Source organism: Staurois parvus, unplaced genomic scaffold, assembly GCF_062004578.1.
Source record: "Staurois parvus isolate SC_StPar_1 unplaced genomic scaffold, SC_StPar_1.0 ptg000426l, whole genome shotgun sequence".
NCBI lineage: Eukaryota > Metazoa > Chordata > Amphibia > Anura > Ranidae > Staurois > Staurois parvus.
In genome coordinates, this window is record NW_028318222.1 from 3,286,750 (window position 1) to 3,310,861 (window position 24,112).

The 24,112-nt window shown below is 42.0% G+C and overlaps 1 protein-coding gene across 2 annotated transcripts in view; it reads left to right on the forward strand.

Moving 5' to 3' along the window:
- Nucleotides 1-1,640: 1,640 nt before the first annotated feature.
- The window catches only part of AKAP5 (A-kinase anchoring protein 5), a 28,102-nt gene continuing 5,630 nt past the window's right edge, over nucleotides 1,641-24,112 (forward strand). Inside the window, exons 1-2 of one of the 2 annotated variants that reach the window (XM_089687499.1) lie at nucleotides 1,641-1,751; nucleotides 17,351-17,510. The gene's annotated coding sequence lies outside the window, so the exon portion shown is untranslated. The remainder of the gene's footprint in view (nucleotides 1,752-17,350; nucleotides 17,511-24,112) is intronic. The other variant, XM_089687498.1, reaches the window with a different exon arrangement.

Genomic DNA, 24,112 nt, shown 5'->3' on the forward strand with positions numbered 1-24,112 from the left:
ATTATTATTATTATTATACAGTATTTATAAAGCGCCAATAGTTCGCTCAGCGCTGTACATTACAAAGGGGGACAGAACATGTGACAGAGCAATACCAATACAATGCAAAACATGAGGGGATTGAGGGCCCTGCTCTTTCGAGCTTACAATCTAGGATGGAGGGGATAGTGGCACAGGAGGAGATAGCTGTGGGGGATGGAGTGGTAGGAAGAGTGGAGGAGGTCGGCAATTTAGCAGGAGGTGGGGTAGGCTTCCCTGAAGAAATGGGTTTTCAGGGTGCGCCTAAAGGAGAGGAGAGTAGGTGATAATCTGATGGGTTGGGGCAGGGAGTTCCAGAGGATGAGTGACACCCTGGAGAAGTCCTGGAGGCGGGCATGGGAGGAGGAGACCAGGGAACTAGAGAGAAGGCGGTCTTGTGAGGAGCGGAGTGTGCGTGCTGGGTGGTACTTGGATATTAGGTCAGTGATGTAGTTCGGGGCAGTATGGTGGAGTGCAGTCTTTGAACAGTCCAACCAAGAGCCTGATACATCAAAATTTAAACCGACTCCAGCGGGTTACACTTGTTGCAGATCCTCTCGGAGACTTTGGGACACCTCCAACTTGCAATATGAAAAACAGCTACCAGAGGGCGCCAACTAAGTGCACTTAGTTGGTACACTCTGGTATTTGTTTCTCATACTAAAGCTTCTATGAATGGGAAGCGATTTATGAATGGAGGATGGGCGGATCATCGATAGCTCTGCTGCCTCCATTCATAGATCACCTTTAATTAATCAAAACTGTAGTACAGTTTCCAAGAATGGCAGAACTTGGCGGAAAGGGTGGGCATAGTTGGGCTTTTGATGAAAACCTGTGATAGCCCCTTAGCTGTATTAACCTTCACTGCACCAGAGGATTGTGGTCATGGGGTGGGGGGCATGGATGGAGGAAGATTTTACCTAAAAGAAAAGGCATCAGCGCAAGGGACACATTCTACTGACTGTAAGTTATGTCCCTTGTGCTGATTTTTCAGTTTTTTTGTTTCAGTTACACTTGGTGTTTAAACAGGGGTGGACTGAAAACTCATGGGGCCCCGGTGTCCTCGCCCACACCCAAAAAAAGCCTATGAAAAAGTCAATGAAAGGTACCAGGAGCATCTCATGGGCCCCTTACTGAGCCGAGCCCTCAGGCAGTGCCCGAGTGCTTGAATGGTCAGTCCACCCCTGGGTTTAAACTGATCCCAGCTTGTCCCCATGCCACCAGCAGATTTCGGGAGTAACTTATGGGGGGGTTACAGCGAGCTTTGAATTATTTTGTTAAAACTGCATGCAGTAAACAACTAAACTGCCATGAATCACCTGTCAGAGATGTTTCGTGAACACAGAGAAATGTGTCTCTTCTATGCAATTTATTTAATTTGTTGCAAAGAGCACAGTCAATTCCTGGCTGCTGCAGAAATGTACTCCCATGCGATTTCACACTTTTCTTTTTCTTTTCTCCTTGCTACAATTGCAGCCCACTCTGTTGCTTGTGGGGGCTCATTATTAACAACTTTGATTTTGTCATTGTGAAACAGAGCTGTCCATCATCCCGGTTGCCACGGCAATGACCAATAGCAGGCCTATGTGTAGGAGTTTCCATCTGGCTCCGAATGCAGCATGACCTGTCTTATAGAAGCGAGTGCAGAGAGGGAGAGGGAGCTTGGTGCTGGTGTAAGGATGAGACTGGTCCAGCCTGGGAACCGACATCTCTAAGTTAGGAAGACAATCAAGGTAATTTCATCTATATTTTCCTTTATTTATTCATAGACCTGTAGCTTTACCCGTCCCTTGCCGGTAGAATATGGATTTGTCACAGCGGTGGTGTTATGTATCAGTAGCACATTATGCTGCAAGGCTATGCTGACGGTACCCATGTATTATCAAGCTTAGAGGCAAAAGGCAAAGCACAAAGTGTAGCAACCCATAAAAACCATCCACATGTCATATTTCACGCATCTGACTACAGTAACCTGGACTGTGATTGGTCGATATGGATTACTGCACACCTCTTCAATCATTTCTGCCTTAAGGTGGCCATACACCTATCAATGTGTGATTAATGTAGGCAAGAGCGATCACAAACAAGCAATTTATCGATTCAAATTTTGAACAATGCAACATGTATGGCATTGTAACACCTGATTATTATTATTATTCAGGATTTATATAGTAACAGTTTGCTCAGCACTTTACAATATAAGGGAGACAGTACACTTACAATACAGAAGGATAAAGAATATTTATTTTATTTCAGGTTCTTCTATAGCGCCGTCAATTTACACAGCGCTTTACATATATATTGTACATTCACATCAGTCCCTAACCCTCAAGGGGTGCACAATCTAAGGTATATAGGAGGGCCCTGCTCATGGAGCTTACAATCTAAAGCATGATCAGACATCATCCATTAAAAATAAATCATTTAAATGATCTGTATTATGATCAGTTGTCTGATATTCGTTTGTTTGATCAAAGTGATTGGAAAAATTTGCACCACGGCTGAACGATTCGCCAGAGGCATCAAAATCAATTGAAAGCTTAGTAAATCGATCAAAGTGAGCCTTTGGGGTTTACAATTCTTATTCAGTTTGATCACTTTAGTTGAATCAAATGATCAACTGAATGATTATACAGCTACTTGTGTGGACACCATTAGATAAGTTTATACTTTTATGTCCCCAAAATGATCAGATATCTCAAACAGTATGCGTATTGCTGTAAGAAATGTACATAAATAAATAAGAAGAAATAAAAAAATATATATATTTTATATATATATATATATATATATATATATATATATATATATATATGTGTGTGTGTGTGTGTGTGTGTATATATATATTTTTATATATATATATATATATATATATATAGATGTTTTTTTTGTTTTATATATATATATATATATATATATATATATATATATATACATACACATATGTGTGTGTGTGTATATATATATATATATACATATTTACTTTACTTCATACATATATGTATATGAGATTCTATATAAGATATTTACTTTACCTGCAACCAATGCTTTGGCAAGCAGCCAATTTGTTTTTATCTTAAAAAAAAAAAAATTTGTCTTGTGTATTTCCCATGACATAGGAAGTGACCATAACAAATTGAAATATGATTACGAATGACAGCGTGTGTAAGAATGTGACCTCTGCATGCAAGCCTCGTGAGACTAAGGCATGAAATAGCCTCCGCAATCAATTTAATGCACAGTGAGCACTAATCAAGGTTAGTTATAGATAGAGGAGGGTGCTGCTGATTGCGTTACGCCACGGGTGCTCAACCTGTGGCCCTCCAGCTGTTGTAGAACTACAAGTCCCATCATGCCTCTGCTTTTGGGAGTCATGCTGGTAACTGTCAGCCTTGCAATGGCTCATGGGATTTGTAGTTCTGCAACACCTGGAGGGTCACAGGTTGAGCACCCATGCGTTACACAATCAACGTTCACATTAAAATAATGTTTTTTTTTCCTGATCCACGAACATCTGTAGAAGAAAACAGTAAAGTGAACACCAACATAAGTAGGTGAATACAAACTAATTACAATGATATTTTAATATTTATTTAAAAGTAAGATTCACTTTTAATCTGGAGCCGCATTTAAAGGGATTTTCTGATTTCTGAGAGTGAGACCCCCCCCCCTTTCATTCTATGATGGGCAGGCGTCCAATGCGTACAGCAGGTCTGGTTGGAAGGCAGAACATGGGATATCATTTTAAAGTTGAACTCTAAGGCAGCTCCATATTAACTACCACATCAATAACTGTATTTTTATGCAAGCTGTGTAATTTTTTTGAACTAGGCAATAGTCTCTTGCAATCCCCTGTACAGCAGAGCTCAGACTGGGAAAGGAACACACAGCTCAAAGCAATCAGTTGTGTTTCAGTGCTGATGCGATAACAGGGAACATGCTGATAGTAGAAGGGAGCGGAGTGACAGAGAGGTGAACTTATTAGTCCGCTGCTCCTCCTTTCACTGTCCTGTCCCAGGCTTGGGAGGGACCTGGAGGAGACCTGTATGTGTTAGTGAATGCTAGCAAAGAAATATCAGATCTCTTGCCCTTCCAGACAGGGCTTTGCTTTGTGGCAGAGCTGTGTAAATCTCACAACTGGATAAACAAAAATCCTTTAGCAGTTAAATCACTCCCCCATATGTATATTATCTGTGTGTTATTGTACTTGGACACCATAATTGCTTTTTGTACAGCCGTTTTAAAAAGTTCTTCTCGTTTTTGAAGAGTTAAAGTGTTACTAAACCCACATCAGTAAAATCAGTCTGTATATGCAGTACAGCATGCTTGTTATACTCACTGTTGAACCTAAGGGATTATTCCTCTGCATTGTCTAAAAGGCTGTTTGATCCTGTCTTCTCTGATCCTACCCTTTTTCTACTGTCCACAATCGACCTGCTGATAGTACAGAGCTCTAAGAGTCATTCTGCACATGCTCAGTTTAGTGTGCATTGCTAGAGAATTATTTTTTCTTTGGGATGTGATCAGCACAGGGCCAATCAGCACTGTCCAGACAGAGGGTCAGGGGTTATGCAGCCTCATTGGACAGTTAGAGGAGAATGAAAACTCCTCCTACAAGCTTTAACCAGTGCTCATCTGGACTGTTATATACTGTTGATGAGAAAAGGTATTTAGCAGTTTATATTTACTAAAATAATTGCATTTCCATGTTCTGTGTACTGTGGGAGACCAAATATAGTGAATGCAGGGTCCAGGGTTTAGTAACACTTTAAAGTGATTGTAAAGCTTGTTTTTGTTAAATAACAAACATGGTATAATTAACTTCTCTGTTCAGTGGGTTTTCACAGAGCATCCCTGATCCTCCTCTTCTCAGGTCCCCCGCCGAGTGCCCCCATAGCAAGCCACTTGCTATGGGGGGCACTCATGTGTGCTCACTCCTGAGCCCTGCTCTATGTGTCCATAAGACACACAAAACAGGGCACAGCCCCACCCCCTGGTCCTCGTCACTGGCTCTGATTGACAGCAATGGGAGCCAATGGCCTCTGCTGCTGTATCTGAGGAGGAGTGAGAGAACTGAGAGAGCCTCGGCTCTTATGCACATTGCCATATCATGATCACGCTCAGGTATGTATTTAGGGGGGGCTGCAAGGGAAACTTCATGTAGAAGGCCTTTAACCTTCCTACATAGAACACTGTAGGGTAAAAAACCTTCTGGCTTTACAACCACAGCATTTGTGTGCCAGTACATTTCACTTCCATATGTTCACTCTGCTTAAATATGCAAGCAGGTCAAGGGAAAGCAGCCTCTTCTGAATTGATTAATGTTAAAATGACATTCATGCAATAATGATCTTTAATTATGCAGCATATTTCTATTGTAACAAAATGGTTATGACAACTCTTGGCATAGATGGCTAACCTTGAGCATTGTGTTAAGCTGAACGTTATTGTTGGTTTTTTTCCATTCTTTATTTAAAGACAACTATGTCCTCTCATTAAAATATATGCTGCGGCAGTTAATTATAAGTGGACCTGCACTTACAGTTTTCTCTTAGCCCTCTGCAAAGTTCCACTAATACCTCACCTGCCAATCAAGTCCACCTAATGCATCGTCCTTTGATGCTTTGGCAACAATGCTGCACTGCTCCTGAATTCACAGCAGAGTTGCCACTTTTATGTAAGCTGTGCCTGTTTGCCCTACAGTGGGATGTAACAAATGTTGCAGAGGGCGTGCCTATCAGCATTCTCACTGCTGATTCACAAGCCTGCAGCTTATCAGTTGGCAGTTGGCCACACCTAGTCCTGCCCACTGCTTTCTGGATTGGCAGCACTGCCTCTGTTTCTGAAACCCTCCCACTGTGATCTGCAGTGTCTGTTAGGGGGAGCGTGTGAGACACAAATGAAGGATTTTGTTCAAACTAAGAAGTGAAAGGAAATTTTTTATTTACTTAATGAGGCTTGTGCATCACATAGTAACTAGATTTGGGACTTGTATATACGGGAGCTTTTTGATGCACCTTAAATACTATAGATGCTTTAAAGAATGTGAATTTGTCTTAGGGCCAGTTCACAATACATGTGTTACAGTTGTTTTTTTTCTGCATCAAAAACACACAGTAGGTTATATGGTTGTCAATGTCATAGTTCACATCAGTGAATTCCGGATGCAAAAAAAAAAAAATAGAACAGGCTGCATTTTTCCTGCACAGAACTGTACTGGAACGCAGTAAAACGCATCAAAAATGCACTGAAGCACACCAAAAATGCAATGGAATGCAGATGTCCCTATTTAAATTGAAGAAAAAGACAGGAAAAAAATGAACTGGAAAGCATCAAAAATGCTCGGGAATGCATCAAAAATGCGCATGCAGAAACACATCCGGCATGCATCTGGACTGCGTTTCTATAGTATGAACCAACCCTTAGTTATCTTACCCGTTGCTGTGCTTGTTCAATTCTCTTGAATCGAACCTCAAAAATGGTAATTTTTTAAGTTTTGACCGTTCAAAATCTTAGTGTGTTAGGATGAGTTGCAATGATTGAGAGTTTGCTGCCTGGAACCCATGGTACTAGAGATACTCATATACAAGATAATTATTGCATGGTTGACTTTGATAGATTCAAGTGTATGTCCAATCTTTTTATAGTTTTAAATAGAATATGAAAGGTTCAGATTCCATTCTAGGTTTTCCTTGCTGTCCATATCCCCACTATGGAGATTCACCCTCACTATTGGTCCTGGTGACCATTGTCTCTGCTACAGAAAGAGATTCCAAATCCCTAATTTGTGAGTTACATGAACTGGAGATGAGGGGGAATCTTAATGGATAACAACTGTCTAAGAGGGAATTTTACCTCCCTTTGGAGAGATCTGTGCTTACTTCATGCTGTTTCCCAGGTACAAGAGAGAAATCCCCCTGTCTGGAAACCTGGCAGGGGTTTGAAATATTCCCTGCTTGATCCAAAACTAAAAAGTCAATTGGCATACATGTTAAATGAATGTGTTTATGCCTTCAGAAAGCAGCAAGCAGAAAGCAGCAACTCCCCAATCCCCTCCATGTTGGATTTTTTTGGCTAGTCACTAAGGACAATCTGCAAAAGCGTAGTAATGGAGTGGTTGCACAAAATAAAAAAAAATTAACCCCTATATATTGTGTAGCACTGCACACATAGGAGCCTCTGGATTTAACTGGTTCTTTCCCAAAACAGTGCAGAGGCCACCATTCACACAGTAAACAATCCAGGGAAGTGGTCTCCAAACTGCGGCCCAGGGGCCCTTTTCCATCCACTCATATCAAGAATGAAGCATAATTCCCTCCACTGACACCAACAATGCGGCACAATTCCTCCCAATAATACCAATAATGGGGCACAATTCCTCCCAATGACAGCAATGATGACAGCAATTTCTCCCAATAGGACCAACAATGGGGCTCAGTTCCTTCACTGACACCAAAGACAGGGCATTCTTTTTTCCCACTGATGTTGGGAACCACAGTCTGGCCCCCCAATGTCTGAAGAACGGTAAACTGGCCCTTTGCTTAGAAAGTTTGTAGACCTTTGGCTCAGGGGATTTTTAACATTTATTGCTTGTAGAACATGTAACAGGAAAGGGGTTGGGGTGGTATGGGATACTCCAAAAAATGCTGACTTGCAACAGGAGGACACACTTCACTAGGTGAAACTTCTTGGAACAGTCTTTAAGCCAGAAACGAAGAGGAAGGCCATAGCTAAGTCCCTGTAAAAGCAGTCTCAGACCATTGGAGCCTCAAAAGTATCACAACACACAGTGACTAGAATCGCCCTGGGGGCACCACTGCATGCTTGTTCCCAAGCCGCTGCTCTGTGCGTCCATAAGACACATAGAGCTGCAGCTCTGCCCTGCCCCCCCCAGCTCTTTCCTCATTGGCTCACTGACTGTGATTGACAGCAGCGGGAGCCAATAGGCTCCTGTTACTGTCTCATCCTATGAGGAGAAAGAGACAGCAGAGGTTGTCAAGAACATCACTGGATCGGAGGGCGCTCAGGTAAGGATTGGGGGGGCTGGGGGAGCTGCTGCAAACAGAAGGTTTTTTACCTTTGTGCATAGAAAACATGAAGGTAAAAAAGCTTGAGCCTTTAGAACCACTTCAAACTGCTTAGGTAACTCCAAAGGTAGTAAGGAATAGGCCCCCCAGCTCTACTATAGGTGGGACCTTATAACAGGGGCGGACTGACCATTTGAAAACTCGGGCCCTGCCCAAGGGTCCAGGGTCAGTAGGGGGCCCCATGAGATGCGCCTGGTACCTTTTTCATAGGCTTTTTTGAGTTTGGGCAAGGACACAGGGGCCCCATGATCCCCTATTGCTCAGGGGCCCCATGAGTTGTCAGTCTGCCCCTGGACCTTAATGAATATCAGCATTCTCCAGTGGGACTGCCTCAAAGGGCAGCAGCCCCTGAGGCTAGGAACTTCTCCAGCAAGACAAGAACAGGGCTGTGCCAAGCATCAGACTATTTATGTTCTTCCCAGCCACCTACAGCTACCTAGGACACACCGTTCAGGGATTGGCTGAGGCACACTAAATATTTAAGCTGCCCGTTTGACTCACCCAGCGCTCTATGTCCTGGAAGCCTCCAAAATGCAGGGAGAAGGAATCAAACCTGTAGCCTGTGAGATCTAGAACATCCCAAAGGAACCAATAGCTTACCCAATGATTACAGAGGATCCAGAAAAACTAAATGTACCTATCATCCTAGCAGATTACCTAGGAAGGTGCTACATTTGTATGTATACAACCTCTGAGGACACCCCTGGCCAACTGATATTGAAGTAAGAGGTAACTGTTCAAAAACAAAGTTTCTGGCTGAATGTCTTTGTTTCCATGAGAATGACAGCACCAGAACTGTCATGGGGCAGTTGGATCTTATTGTTGCCTCTAAAGCCTATTGGTTGATTTGGGCCTAGTGAGCATGAGAGCAACTTATAGAAGGCCAGTCCTATGACATTAGGGCAAGAGATGGTGGGGCAGTATGGAAGGAGGGCACCGGGCTATACATTTTCTAAGGCCTTTCCATAAAGTAATACCTGGAAGTGACTTTAGTCATGGATGACAAAATTATTAAACTAAGATGACTATATTCAGTTACTTAGATTTAGATTAAAAAAATTGTTGTTGAATACAAATTAGTTTTTAAAACTAAACTTCAAGCAAATAGCTGAGAACACAGTTCACATACATATGAGAAGTAACTTGATTACTAGTTTAGTTATGTGGCTTCTCTTCAACCAGTTAGTGATAAGGCACCCCTGCCAGACAATATTGCTAGGCCTCCTTTTTCTCCATTGTAGTTAGGACATGCAGTTTGGTAACCTCCCTGTCTTCAGAAAGATAAGCAATCGGCTTTCTCCGACTATCAGTAAGTTAGATCAGTGGTCTCCAAACTGTGGCCCGGGAGCCATATGCGGCCCTTTGCTTGCTTTTATCTGGCCCTTGGGGCACTATTTTATCCACTGATACCAACAATAGTATATAATTCCTCCCCAATGACACCAATGAAGCGGCACAATTCCTCCCAATGACACCAGCGTTTGGGCACAATTCCTCCCAATGACACCAACAATTGGGCCCATTGACATCAACAATGGGGCCCAATTAATTCCACTGACACCAAATATGGGGCATTTTGTTTCCCGCTGATGTTGGGACCTTTTCTACTTCCAACTGCCACAGCCCCTCTAAGGTCTGATGGAGAATAAACTAGTTATTTGTTTAGAAAATTTGGAGACCCCTCAGTTAGATCAACAGTGCACTGCAATAAAGCCTGATCTGCTCACATTGTGGGCATTCCCTATCCCAGCCTGAGACCTGTGAACAGAAGATTACATTAGGCTAATATAAAAAAAGCATTTTTGTACATTTACTAGTTATATATAACAAATACATGCCTATTTATACTTATGTGTTACGGAAACAGGCACATTAAAGTGTTACCAAACCCAGGACCCTGCATTCACTATATCTGGTCTCCCACAGTACACACAAAATGGAAATGCATTTGTTTTAGTAAATATAAACTGTTCAATACCTTTTCTCATAAGCAGTTAGAGCTTGTGACTTCTATCAGTGTCCGGAAGAGCATTGGTTAAAGCTGGTAGGAGGAATTTTCATTCTCCCCTGATTGTCCCTATGAGGCTGCATAACCCCTGACCCTCTGCCTGGACAGTGCTGATTGGCCCTGTGCTGATCACATGCAGTCTTCCAAGGAAAAAAAACTCCTCTCAGTACACACCAAACTGAGCATGTGCAGTTTGCCCGAAAGGCTCTGTTCTATCAGCAGATGGATTGGGTACAGTAGAAGAAGGGGAGGATCAGAGCAGACAGAATCAAATATCCTTTTTACACAATGCGGAGGATTAACCCCTTAGGTTCCACAGTGAGTATAACAAGCAGGGGCGGACTGACCATTTGGAAACTCGGGCACTGCCCGAGGGCCCGGGGTCAGTAGGGGGGCCCATGAGACCCCTGGTACCTTTTTCATAGGCTTTTTATGAGTTTGGGCAAGGACACAGGGGCCCCATGATCCCCTATTGTCCGGGGGCCCCATGAATTGTCAGTCCACCCCTGATAACAAGCATGCTTTACAGCATAAACAGACTGATTTTACTGTTGTAATTCGCCATTATCATAACACACATTACATGCATAGATGCATTACAGTGCAGTTCATTCTGAATGGCACTCCAATGTACTCCAATGCATCCTTGTGCATTGCTTTCAAAATGTTATGGAACATCTGATTTTTTGGATGTTTTGATGCATTTGTAGCCCATTATTTTCAAGGGGTAGCCTTGATGCAATGCATGTTAATGCACATATTTTAATGCACTGCACAAATGTAAATGGGTCCTAAAGGATTTTTTAAAGAACATAATTGGGTGATACGGTAGTGTTTTGCATCTGCCAGGAGTTCAGCCTAAATTACAGAACAAGACCCTTAGAAGAAGTAGCCTTGGTATGAATTATTTTCTCTTGCTCAAGAAATAATGTCATTTATAATCCATGTGTGTTGTTTTTTTTTCTAAGAAATTCAGCTAATAAATTCAAACGGTAAAACAAAATTCACACAGTCCTCCACAATTGCTTAAAAAAATTCAAGGTCACCTTGAAAAAGAAATGGAGGCTCTTATGTTGTCTCTATGAATTGAGGCAGCTGTATGACCTTACTGTTTCCTGGAAATGGTTCTAAGTAATATTGGCTGTGACATATGCACAGTGCTGTCTAGGCTTTTATCTTTATTAGGTGCCATCATTTTATATCATGAAATAGTGCTGCGCAAGCCAAAGCCTCTGCAGATCGTTTATTATTGTATGAAGAAGCTTGTCTTCGGTTATTTAATGTTTGTATATTGGATTATGCTCTTATCTAAGCTGCTGATCAGACTATATAGGTTTGTTTTATAGTTTTAGAAATCTATCCAAAATGTATCAGTTTGATATAAATAATCTTGATTTTTTTTTTAGTTAACATTTTATGCCTTGTGCATGCTGGACACTTTACTGCTGCTCTTAGGTTCATCTGGCGTTATTTTTTTTTCTGCCTCTAAACACCCCTGCATGTTAGCTTATATGTCCATACACACACACACTATATTGCCAAAAGTATTGGGACACCTGCCTTTACACGTACATGAACTTTAATGGCATCCCAGTCTTAGTCCGTAGGGTTCAATATTGAGTTGGCCCCGCCCTTTGCAGCTATAACAGCTTCAACTCTTCTGGGAAGGCTGTCCACAAGGTTTAGGAGTGTGTCTTTATGGACCTTGCTTTTTGCATTGGTGCGCAGTCATGTTGGAACAGAAAGGTGCCACCCCCAAACTGTTCCCACAAAGATGGGAGCATGAAATTGTCCAAAATGTCTTGCTGTGCTGACGCCTTAAGAGTTTCCCTCACTGGAACAAGGGGGCCAAGCCCAACCCCTGAAAAACAACCCCACACCATGATCCCCCCTTTACCAAAGTCTACACTTGGCACATTGCAGTCAGGCAAGTACCGTTCTCTTGGCAACTGCTAAACCCAGACATGTCCATCAGATTACCAGACAGAGAAGCGTATTTTGTCATTCCAGAGAACATGTCTCCACTGCTCTAGAGTCCAGTGGCAGCGTGCTTTACACCATTGCATCCGATGCTTTGCATTGCACTTGGTGATGTAAGGCTTGGATGCAGCTGCTTGGCCATGGAAACCCATTCCATGAAGCTCTCTACACACTGTTGTGCTAATCTGAACGCCACATGACGTTTGGAAGTGTTTAGCTATTGACTCTGCAGACAGTTGGCTACTTCTACACACTGTGCGCTTCAGCATGCACTGACCCTGCTCTGTCAATTTATGTGGCCTACCACTTGGTGGCTGAGTTGCTGTTGTTCCCAGTTGCTCCCACTTTGTTATAATACCACTAACAATTGGCCGTGGAATATTTAGTAGCAAGGAAATTTCATGGATGGACTTATTGCACAGGTGGCAAGCTATCACGGTACCACGCTTGAATTCACTGAGCTCCTGAGAGCGACCCATTCTTTGACAAATGTTTGCAGAAGCAGTCTGCATGCCTAGGTGCTTGATTTTATACACCTGTGGCCATGGAGGTGATTGAAACACCTGAATCCAATGATTTGGAGGGGTGTCCCCAGGGGCGGACTGACCATTCGAGCACTCGGGCACTGCCCGAGGGCCCGCGGTCAGTAGGGGGCCCATGAAATGCCCCTGGTACCTTTTTTATAGGCTTTTTGGATTGTGGGCAAGGACACAGAGGCCCCATGATCCCCTATTGCCCGGGGGCCCCATGAGTTGTCAGTCCGCCCCTGGGTGTCCCAATACTTGTGGGTGTTTAGAGGTGTTTAGAGGTAGAAGAAAAACCCCACTGCCAGCGCATCCAAGAGTAGCTGCGGTTTGGCAGAAGAAAAAACACTTGACGCATGTAAACACACATTAAAGCTAGGTGCGTTTAGTGCTTGCACGTTATTTCATTTCAATAGCCAGAAGAACTTATAATTCTGGCCAATGAAATTAATTAACACCCAAGCCCATGACATGTAAACTCGTTACCTGCATTAAAAGACGTCAAGCATTTTTTTCCACCAGGAGGAACGGTGTCTAGTAGAGAGAGAAAAAATATCCAATGTGCAAAAGACCTTATCTATACATTTGTGAATGTTCCCTATAAGATAGCAAATCACCCCTAGTCTAAAGTGTCTTTGTAACTGGTAACATTATTAGTAGCCTTCACTGGAAACACATTAACATTAGGACGGTGTCCAGATACATTTGGCCATATAGGTAGGTGAGACAGTCAAGTGTCCAAAAACCGTATAGTGTAATCCTTCAGTGCATTCATAAGACTGTAACTCTGAATGCCAAACACCAATTGACCCCAAAGAATGTGGCCTGGGGTCTTTGACCCCTGCATAGGCATAACCCCTGGTAAGTGGGCTTTCAGCAGATAATGTTACTTTGCCCTAACTTGGCAAAGTGGCAGTGTCTTTTTAAGACACGACTCTACTATTCGTGGAGAAATTTTGGCTTTTATTCCTGTCTGTGATCCAACTGGGGAGATTTGTCCTCTTGACACCAGGGCAAGGAATGGAAGGTTGTCACTGGAACAGGAAGATAAGACAGTAGTAAGACCACGTACTAACTTATCCCCACTTTACTGAAAATATGCTTTTGTTTTTTTGTCGTTTCGACAACCAATGATATCTCCTCAATAGGGACACAGCCCCCTCCCTATATAAATCACATAAAAAACATTTCTGGAAAAATCACGATTTGCAAAGATATCTGGGAGGGCTTTGGACACAGAATACAGAATGTCCTCAGTTGCCATGGCTGCAAGTGAACGCAATATTTGTATTTTTTGGGAGGCTTGGAAAATAAAAGTCAGCTGGAAATTCAAAAGAAAAGGTCAATTCTAATAACATTCAATTACAAAATTAGGCAAGCAGCAAATATATCTTATAGGCATGTGATGAACCTTCTTTTCAGGCACAGTTGCACTTTGAATAAAAGGTTTCTTATCATCCTCTCAACTTAAAGTTGAACTCTGGGATAAGCAAATATAGTCTAAATACAGGAGTCAGGTGTGTTCTTATTTAAATCTTGGTATGCTTTGTGTATTTCCTCCAGATCTGTAATCCAGTGTGAAACTTTACCTCCTGTAATGAAGACCGCTCACTACTGCTCTCTCTCTCCTTGTGCAGGGTGACTGGTCTTGCCCCCTCCCATAGCTCTCTGTAGACAGCCTGTAGTAAGTGGTGTCCCTCCCACAGCCCTGAGCTTTGTACAGGCTAAGTACAGCACTCTGATGATGTCTCTGCTACATGTACAAGGTTATATCTTGGTGTGCAAAAACATTTGAAGTACACAAAGTGAATTTATATCCTTTGTAGCTAATGGTGAATATATTTGAATGAAAGTTAGTGTGCCTGGAGTTCAACTTCAAGTTACATATAATGAGTGTGCATGGTTTTCTAGTTAGTCATATAGGAAAAAAAAAAATACTTGTCCATCAAATCCTATCAAAAAAGGATCCTAAACTTGCAGCTGATCCAAATAAAGGAAAAAAAACAAATAAAACATGATCTAATTTGCTCCACCACAAAATAAATTTATTCCTGATCCTTAAAGTCACATGGTTACTCCTTGGATTTATGATCCACTGTTGATACTACTACTACGATATTATTATTTCTTAAACATTTTATTAGCCATTTATATTGTGTGCATTTAGAAAAATGCCATCCCTTTTCAAAGCAATCTATGTTGCAGTGTCCTTGTGAACAGCAACCTTTCATCTAAATAGGCCGAAATGAAGTCTGTGTACATGGAATCCCCACAGAAGATAAGTATTAATTCCAGTCCAGTATTAATTTGAAGTTTATGCAGGACAGACTTCTGATCTCCTATGGATGCCCCCCCCTCCCCCAACTTGTCCCAGTTACATTTATTCATGGAGAACGCAGCACTCTGGATCCTCTTGGGATCCAGAAGAGGGCTGATTTCGACATGAGGGGATGGTAGGGGTCTGGCCAGCGAGGGAGCACCTGCATCCTTGAATTAGCTGTGCTTTACACCCAGAAATGGCAGCAGCAAGGAACCCAGATGGGAGATTTAGGTGGGTATATCTTGCTTCACCAGGTATAAAATAAAAAAAAACCTTTGGGATAGAAGTGGGTCATATTGTAACAGGAATGGGGCTTTAATAGGAAAAATTAGATGTGGAAGACTCAATTGTAACTCAACAGAGTGGAATGAGAACCTTTCCTTTAGAGAGGTATCAAGGCTGTCTTGGCTGCTTCTTATTCCAAAAAATCTAGTATCCTGGTTGTCATATTTACCCTCTAAATTCAATAGTTTTATTCCCTTACCTAGAACAAACATTTAAATAAGGATGTCTGACTTTAGTCTGACTTTACATAGACGCAATCTTGTTCCAGGTCAGTGACTCAAACCTGATTAAACTCAGTTGGTTAATAGAATAGCCAGATAACTAACTTCTTCAGAAGGGAACAGGTAATGAAAGCCCCCAGGTGTCTCTCAGGAAAGGCTTGGCATTATTGTTATGGGAGATGGGGCTTCATATCACCCTTACAAATTATCCTAAACGCTCCAAAAAACAAACAAAAAACAAGGGCAGTGTCTGTCTTCTCTATCAATTTCCCCCTATTTAGAACATTGATTTCTCCAACACTATAGGTCTATGGTCATTGTTTCCACTTCATAACCATGGCATGCTAAAAACGAGAATAAAATTGATCAACCATAATTACTTTTACCCAGAAAATTTCAAGCCCAATTTTCACATGTTCTGACACTTGTGAATGTACTTATACTCATTTGTTTTATATTTCAGCTGGTCAGTAACAAATTATATGGTTTAATGAAAAATATGTGAAATCCATATGCAAGTTACAGCAGCTTATTTCCTTTCAAATATCTCATTTATAAGAAACAAACCCACTTACAATGAATGACCAGACCACATAACAAGCAAATCTGGTTCACAGTATGTAGAGTATCCAATTTTAATTTTTTCCAAATAAAGCAAGAAGTGTCAAATGTTGTCCTTCTGGGGACTCACCACCCAAATCCTGGTGAACATTAACTTCACCTGTCAAAAAAGGTTAACACCTTTAATATTTTACTGAATTTGACAGAAAATTAAACCAGTATTACGCCCAAAAGCAAGAATTTATTATATTGCAGCTTTCCAATTCCTAGAAGACTGCATTAGTTTACTTTTTTAGGCTTTCTTTCTTCTATTTTCATCTGGTGATCTAGCCAGTAATTCTGTTGTTTTTCAAAAGGAAAGCTCTCTTTTGTAGTTACAGGCATGAGACAGACCATTTAACACTGGCAGGGGTGCTTAAATGGTCATCTTTTATTTATTTATGTAAACCCTGATCCCAAAAGGAAAAATACTGTTTGCTGTAACTGATTATAAAGTGTGAGTTGGAGAAACAATCCAACAGTGCAGCCGGCTGCTCACAGAGGCGATTGGAGACTCAATTGTCTCTGGTCACCTCTATGGCCTTGGAGGTTCGGAGCGACCTCATGGTGCCACTTCTGGTCTGGAGTGGATGTAAACAATTTTTTTTTGTAAAGCAAGAGATGAAAAAACTTTTTCTTTAATAATTTTTTTTTAAAGGTAAAGGAGAGACTTGGGGTCTTTTTGACCCCAGATCTCTTCTTAAAGAGGACCTGTCATCCTTATTTCTATTACAAGGGATGTTTACATTCTTTGTAATAGGAATAAAGGTGATCAAAAAGAAAAATAAAGTGACAGTGTAAAAATAAACAAGAGAAAACAAAAAAACACAGCGCCTCTAAGTGTGTACTGTGAAGGTATTTAATAAAAAGATAAGCAGTAGCTCACATCTTAGAATTTAAAAACAGGCTCATGGGTAAGAGGGTGAGATGTCTGTAGCCAGATGATGTTGTGTGTCTGATCCAGAGAGGAGATCAATTGAGTCCATCAGCAGGTGGTGCTGTGCATGTGCCTGGTGGAATCTCCAAGATGTTTGCCAGCAGATGGTGCCATGTATATGCAGCATGGATGGTGGTGCCTGGCAGAGTCTCCAAGATGTCCGGGATCAGCACGTGACGTCTGACGTAATCAAAATGCGACACATTTCTGAGCATGTGCAGGATGAGATGAGCCCAGGTACGCTCTTTCATCAGGGGGCTATAAGTAATTTTCATGCAAAAAATACTAACTTAAACTGATGTAAACAAAAAGTGCCAGAAAATGCTTTGTCTTCAAATCTGCTAGTACTTCTAACTTTCCCCTCCCCCAGACTGACAATGCTGCTGTCCAAGGGTGCCCCTTGTGCTCCTTCATCCAGAGTGGAGATAATCTAATACAGGAGGTGTGTTACTGGCCATATCACCAGCTGAAAACAGAGAGAAAAACACCTAAAACAAAAAAGCTAATGCAGCCACTACATCTATGGATTGGTAAGCTGCAATATATTACAATTTTTCTTTTGGGTTTAATACTGATTTAAATAGAAGACAACTCATAACTTTGAAAGCCAATAATTTTTTTTAGATTTGGTTAAAATGTGGAATTAGATCTGGTTTTTACAGCTGTGTGTGTTCCCACTGACAAAGAATCATCGTCACTACTGGTCATGGTGACCATTGTCACCTGTATAGAAAGTGATTGGAAATCTCCAAGTTTTCAAAAATCTTCCACCTTGTCCAGTGACAACTAAAACAGAACTGCTATTTTTTTTTCCCTATGTATATTGTGGTGGCAAAACCTTAATTAATCATTTCACGTTTCTGGTATAATTCACACCAGAGACTGAGCTGATATCCAATTAGAAAATTTAAAAATGTATAATCTTCTTCCGGTTGCCAGAAACGGAAGCCTTTGCTCTGCACTTATGGTCTGTCTCATCATGGTATCTTTTTACTCGATTATGGGGGTTACACGTTTTAGAAGTTGCTGAAAACTTTCCTCTGACATATGCAAATAGTTGCAATCATCAGAATTATTTACGGCCAATTCACTCAAAAGCTTCATATGGGAGAATTTGTCTCAATTCATTAGCCATTTCTTTGTCCAAATCCATTGAACTTTCTTTTTCTTCTTGTGCTGCTTTTATATTGTTAATAACCCAACCATCACCACTGGTGTGTTATAAATCTGGCTATCATCCATAAAATAAACACTACAACAAACAAACAACTGACTGCTGTATACAAACATTTTATTAGCCACTTCCTGTCCGGACACTTTCACCCCATTCCTGTCCAGGCCAAGTTTCAGCTTTCAGCATTATCACACTTTGAATGACAATTGCGCGGTCATGCAACACTGTACCTATATGAATTTTTTAGCATTTTTTTGAGACAGATAAAGCTTTATTTTAGTGGTATTTATTCACCCCTGGGATTTTTATTTTTTTGCTATTTAAATGAAAAAGTCCAAAAATTTAGAAAAAAAGTTTTTTTTCTTATAAAATTTTGCAAATAAATAATATTTCATCATAAATCTTGGCCAAAATTTATTCTGTTATCTTTTTAGTAAAAAAAAAAATAATAACACAAATTAGTTTATAACCAAAAATTATAATTTTTTAAAAAAAAAATTTTACATTTTTTTTTATATTATTATTTATTTATTTATTTTTTAACATACTGTCACCCTAGCACCATGGTGACACTGTACTACTTGTGGGGTGTGATGAAGGTTTTTTTTTTTTTTTACACTGATTGCTTTTACACTCATAAAGGCTGTAAAAACAATCATTTCTCCTTCTCTCTGGCTGCATTCTTACAGCCATTGAGAACTACTGATTGGTCACAGCTTGTCACATGGTACAAGACTGTTGTGAATAGCCTTGTACCATGTGACCTCTGTGATCATTCACAGATTTCACACGTAGTAAGCAATGATGTCACAAGTGACATCTTGCTTACTACTCTGCATATGATCACTGATTGGCCAATCAGTGGTCACATGATCGGGACCTCACACAGAGGTCCCGCCCGACGATCGGTGTTCCACTGTGTCCGGAGGGAGCGCGCACAACTAGAAAATGCAGGTGCTGTTTATGAATGGCAACCGGCCCCTAGAGTGACACCGTCCTGCCATTTAAAAACAGTAGGCAGACGGCAAGTGGTTAAAGTACAATTCCGGGAGGGAGTGGCATGCTAGAGTTACATGGATAATAAGCATGACATCACTTTCATTAGTTATCAAGATTGTGCGTGTAAATTTGATACATTGGTATTACCACCAAACTAAATTTTGGGATGCTTTTGTCCCACTTTATTAGGTACACCTGTTCAATTGCTAATCAGCCAATCATGTGGCAGCAACTTAATGCATTTAGGCATCTAGACCTGGTGAAGACAACTTGCTGAAGTTCAAACTGAGCATCAGAATGGGGAAGAAAGGGGATTTAAATGACTTTGAACGTGGCATAGTAGTTGGTGCCAGGGGGGCTGGTCTAAGTATTTCAAAAACTGCTGATCTACTTGGATTTTCACGCACAGCCATCTTTAAGGAAACTGAGACACATCAGACCTGGCAACTTTTTTCCAATCTTCTATTGTCCAATTTTGCAAATTGTAGCCTCTGTTTCCTGTTCTTGGCTGAAATGAGTGACGCCCGGTGTGGTCTTCTGCTGCTGTAGCCCATTCGCTTCAAGGTGCGTTCAGAGATATTATTCTGCATACCTTGGTTATAACAAGTGGTTATTTGAGTTTCTGTTGCCTTTCTATCAAACCAGTCTGCCAATTCTCCAAGATCTCTGACTTCAACAAGGCATTTTCATCCACACAACTGCTGCTCACTGGATATTTCACCTTTTCGGACCATTCTCTGTAAACCCTAGAGATGGTTGTGCATGAAAATCTCAGTAGATCAGCAGTTTTTGAAATACTCAGACCAGTCTTCTGGCACCAACAACCATGCCACGTTCAAAGTCACTTAAATCCCCTTTCTTCTCCATTCTGATGCTTGGTTTGAACTTCAGCAAGTCGTCTTTACGTCTAGATGCTTAAATGCACTGAGTTGCTGCCATGTGATTGGGTGATTACCAATTTGTGTTACCAAACAATTGAACAGGTGTACCTAGTAAAGTGGCCGGTGAGTGCAAAGATTGTGTGCTGTGACCAACAATGTTTAAAAAAAAAAATCTTACAAATGGTTGCATGAAATTCTGCATGTTTGTATCCAGCATAAAGAAGATATCCTCCATACTTTGAAGGGATTTCCTCTTACTTCCTGCTTTGTCTACAACAGAAGGGATGAGCTCGAGAGTGTTTGGATACAAATCTGAGCTATCCTACTGGGAAGTTGTCAAAGCCAACAGTCTATTACAGTCAGCGGAGGCATTGCCCATTGTGCAGCCACGTGTATGCAAGGGGCAGTTATGTGTGTGGTTGCGGGAAGGGGAATGCCTCCGCCGGCTGTTATTGGCTGTTGGCTTTGACAGCTTTCCGGGGGGATAGCCCAGGTGGGTTTGTACTCGTGTCCGAACCCTCCTGAGCTCATCACTGATCAGGAGTACTAATGGAAGACCGTTTCCAGCTATAGACAATTATAAAACAAGAAATGGGACCAAGAGCAGCGTAGAAAGAATAAATATCTATTTTGCTGAGTCACTACGTTTTATCGACAATGTGGAAAACAGTTTAAAAATAATCTCATTGAAATTATAATGTGTGAAGTTTAGGCAGGCAGTATTTTTCTGAAATGTATGTGCTGAATATAATCAGGAAACCAATGCAGCAATATTGTTATTGTTCACGGGTTCATCTGGTTGCTAAGGTACAAATAACTGAGTGGGCAGTTGAGATAGATGAAAGCTAATTGCCAGGTTAAGGGCAGCATTAGAACCCCATCCCCAGACCGTGGCTGTCAAAACTCTATTCAGCACAAGGCACTCATGAGCCTCTTCCTGGGAAGGCAAGATAAGGGCTCATGTGGACAAGTGTTATTCTCAAATGTGGCTTTATGCATTAAATTACAGCTATGCTCAAACTTGCGAATGCAAAAAACTGCATTTAATTTGCTTTGCCTGCAGATCAGGCTAACCTCAGGAGTCAGGACCTGCTGTGCGCAAACAAAGGTAACACAAAGCATGTCAAATGCAGCCCAGAATGGTCCACACTACACTACTGAAGCTGTAGACCAGGGGTCTCCAAACATTTTAAACAAGCCGCCACTTTACTGGCCTTCACACTTTAGGGGATCCGGACTGTGGCCACTGGGGGTATTTATTTTTTATTTATTCAAGGTACTTATTTAGTGCCATCAATTTACACAGTGCTCTACATATATATTGTACATTCACATCAGTCTCTAACCCTCAAGGGGCGTACAATCTAAGGTCCCTAACTCACATTCATACATACACATATTAGGGCCAATTTAGACAGGAGCCAAGTAACCTACCAGCAAATCTTTGGAGTGTGGGACAGGGGCGTATCTACCACGAGGCAAACAAGATGTTGCCTAGGGTGGCAATTTTTAGGGTTAATGGCACCTCCCCCCCTTCCCCCCAGAAGAAGGGACTTGGTGAGCAGTGACAGACTGAGCCATACTCCTGTAGGTGGCCCGGACAGCAGGAGGATCGGTGTGCTGGGGGAGGGCAGTTGCAGAAGGATGCACTGTGTATCTCTCCCTTCAGCAGCTGAAAGTTGGTTTGAGGTTTCTCTCCCTCTCCTTCCTGGAGATCCTACACACTTCAATATTCCTTGTGATTACTCCTCCATGGAAATCACAAACTCCTCACCAGAAGAAACCTCACCCTCCACCTCAGAAAACACCTCAAAAGCATTTGACACCTCCACCCTCACTGGTTCTGGAACACTGACATCCTTCCTCCTCCTCCGCCTCTTACCCTTTTTCTTTTACCCTCCAACCATTCCATATCCTCATTTAACCACCTCCCGTCCGGCCGGCCGGTGGCAGTGCAGGGTCGGGTGGCCGTTTATAAATGGCCTCCCCGCCCCCTGCTTGTGTGCTTTCCCTGAGAGCACGCAGCACCGCGATCTGGTGCCCACTGTGTCCTCCTGACACAGTGGAACACCGATCGCCATATGGGACCTCTGTGGGAGGTCCCGATCATGGGATCACTGATTGCCCAATCAGTGATTACATGCAGAGTAGTAAGCAAGATGTCACTTCTGACATCATTGCTTACTACGTGTGAAATCTGTGAATGATCACAGAGGTCACATGGTACAAGGCTATTCACAACAGCCTTGTACCATGTGACAAGCTGTGACCAATCACAGCTCACACAGTAGTTCTCAATAGCTGCAAGAATACAGCCAGAGAGAAGGAGAAATTATTGCTTTTACAGCCTTTATGGGTGTAAAAGCAATCAGTGTAACAAAAAAAAAAATATTTTTTTAAAAAAATTATAATTTTTGGTTATAAACTAATTTGTGTTATTTTTTTTTTTTTTTTACTAAAAAGATAACAGAATACATTTTGGCCAAGATTTATGATGAAATATTATTTATTTGCAAAATTTTATAAGAAAAAACTTTTTTTCTAAATTTTTGGACTTTTCCATTTATATAGCAAAAAAAAAATCACCGTGGTGAATAAATACCACCAAAATAAAGCTTTATCTGTCTCAAAAAAATGCTAAAACATTCATATGGGTACAGTGTTGCATGACCGCGCAATTGTCATTCAAAGTGTGATAGCACTGAAAGCTGAAAATTGGCCTGGACAGGAAGGGGGTAAAAGTGACTTGAAGTGGTTAACAATCCTGATGGCAGAACCCACTCCCCCCAGCCCCTCAGGACATCCTCAGACAAACCCTCCCATTTACCCCTCTCCTCACATCATTCACCCTCCTTCCACATCATTCACCACGCATTCTACACCAGCCACCTTCATCCTCTTCCCCTTCCCACCCCCCCCCCCCCCCCCCACCACCATCATCATCCAATCTATCGCTCACTCCACCCTTCGGCAGGCATCTGCTGACCTCCAGTTGCACTTCTGCCATGCCGAGGAAGAGGGGTTGGTGCCACCATACACACTGGTCCTGCACCCTTAACTACTCTAGGAGAAACAACAGGATTAGATACAGACTTGACAACCACACTTTCTGATGCTGACACTTCAGATGGCTTCACAGACACAGATTCTGGACGGGACAAAAACACTAAGGTCCCCTCGTACAACCTCTGCCAACTCAGACTGTTCCCTATCCAGGCGGAAGACCTTCTCCACTAACTCTGGCTTATTGTGATCCTCCCTCCTCTCTTCCAGTACAGCAGTCCCGCTTACCATACTCACAGAAGTACCACAATGCCCAGCAGTCCTGTTATAAAAAAAAACCTGCTGTTTTAGTGTCCATACGGCACTCCTGCTCCACACTGTTAGTGTCCATGCAGCACTCCTGCTCTGCAGACTTAATGTCCTTGTGTGACTCCTGCTCCTCGTTCTCACAGGCAGCAGGAAACTCTTCACCTCGATTCCTGCCATATCCTCCTGCTTTCCTTGCCGACTGCAAGGGTCTGGCAGCAGACACAGTCTCTTTCTCTGTAGCAGCAATCACAGGAAAGTCCTCCACACACTGAGAGATTATCCTAAGGCACTTCCTCAGCAGCATTTTCCTGAACTGAAACAGTTCCAGCATGTACTCCATCAGCACTGCCGCCATCCTGACCAAAATGAAATGATATTTTTTCCACAACTTTCTACCTTACAGGCCGAGGAACGACATCCTCCTCCTTATTTTCATCGGATAAGTTGATGGGAAATCAGAGATTCCTGCCACTCAAGGAAGATTCTATTTCCTCAATGACTTGCAACAATCCACCATTTTCCTCAGCCTCCTTCTGAGATGACCCAGGCTGCTGGGGAGGGAGGGGGGCAGATACGGACTCAGATGCAACAGATATTGAGACAGGGGTAATACTAGGGTCAGTATGTGAAAACGGTTCATTACCAACCCCTCCCTATTGTCACTGTTGCTCTGATATCCGCCGTATGGCTGGTACTGGCAAAGGCACTCTCCTTCATCTTCTGGAACCTTTCCTCATTCTGATACGTCTCTTTGAACGCTCCGCTG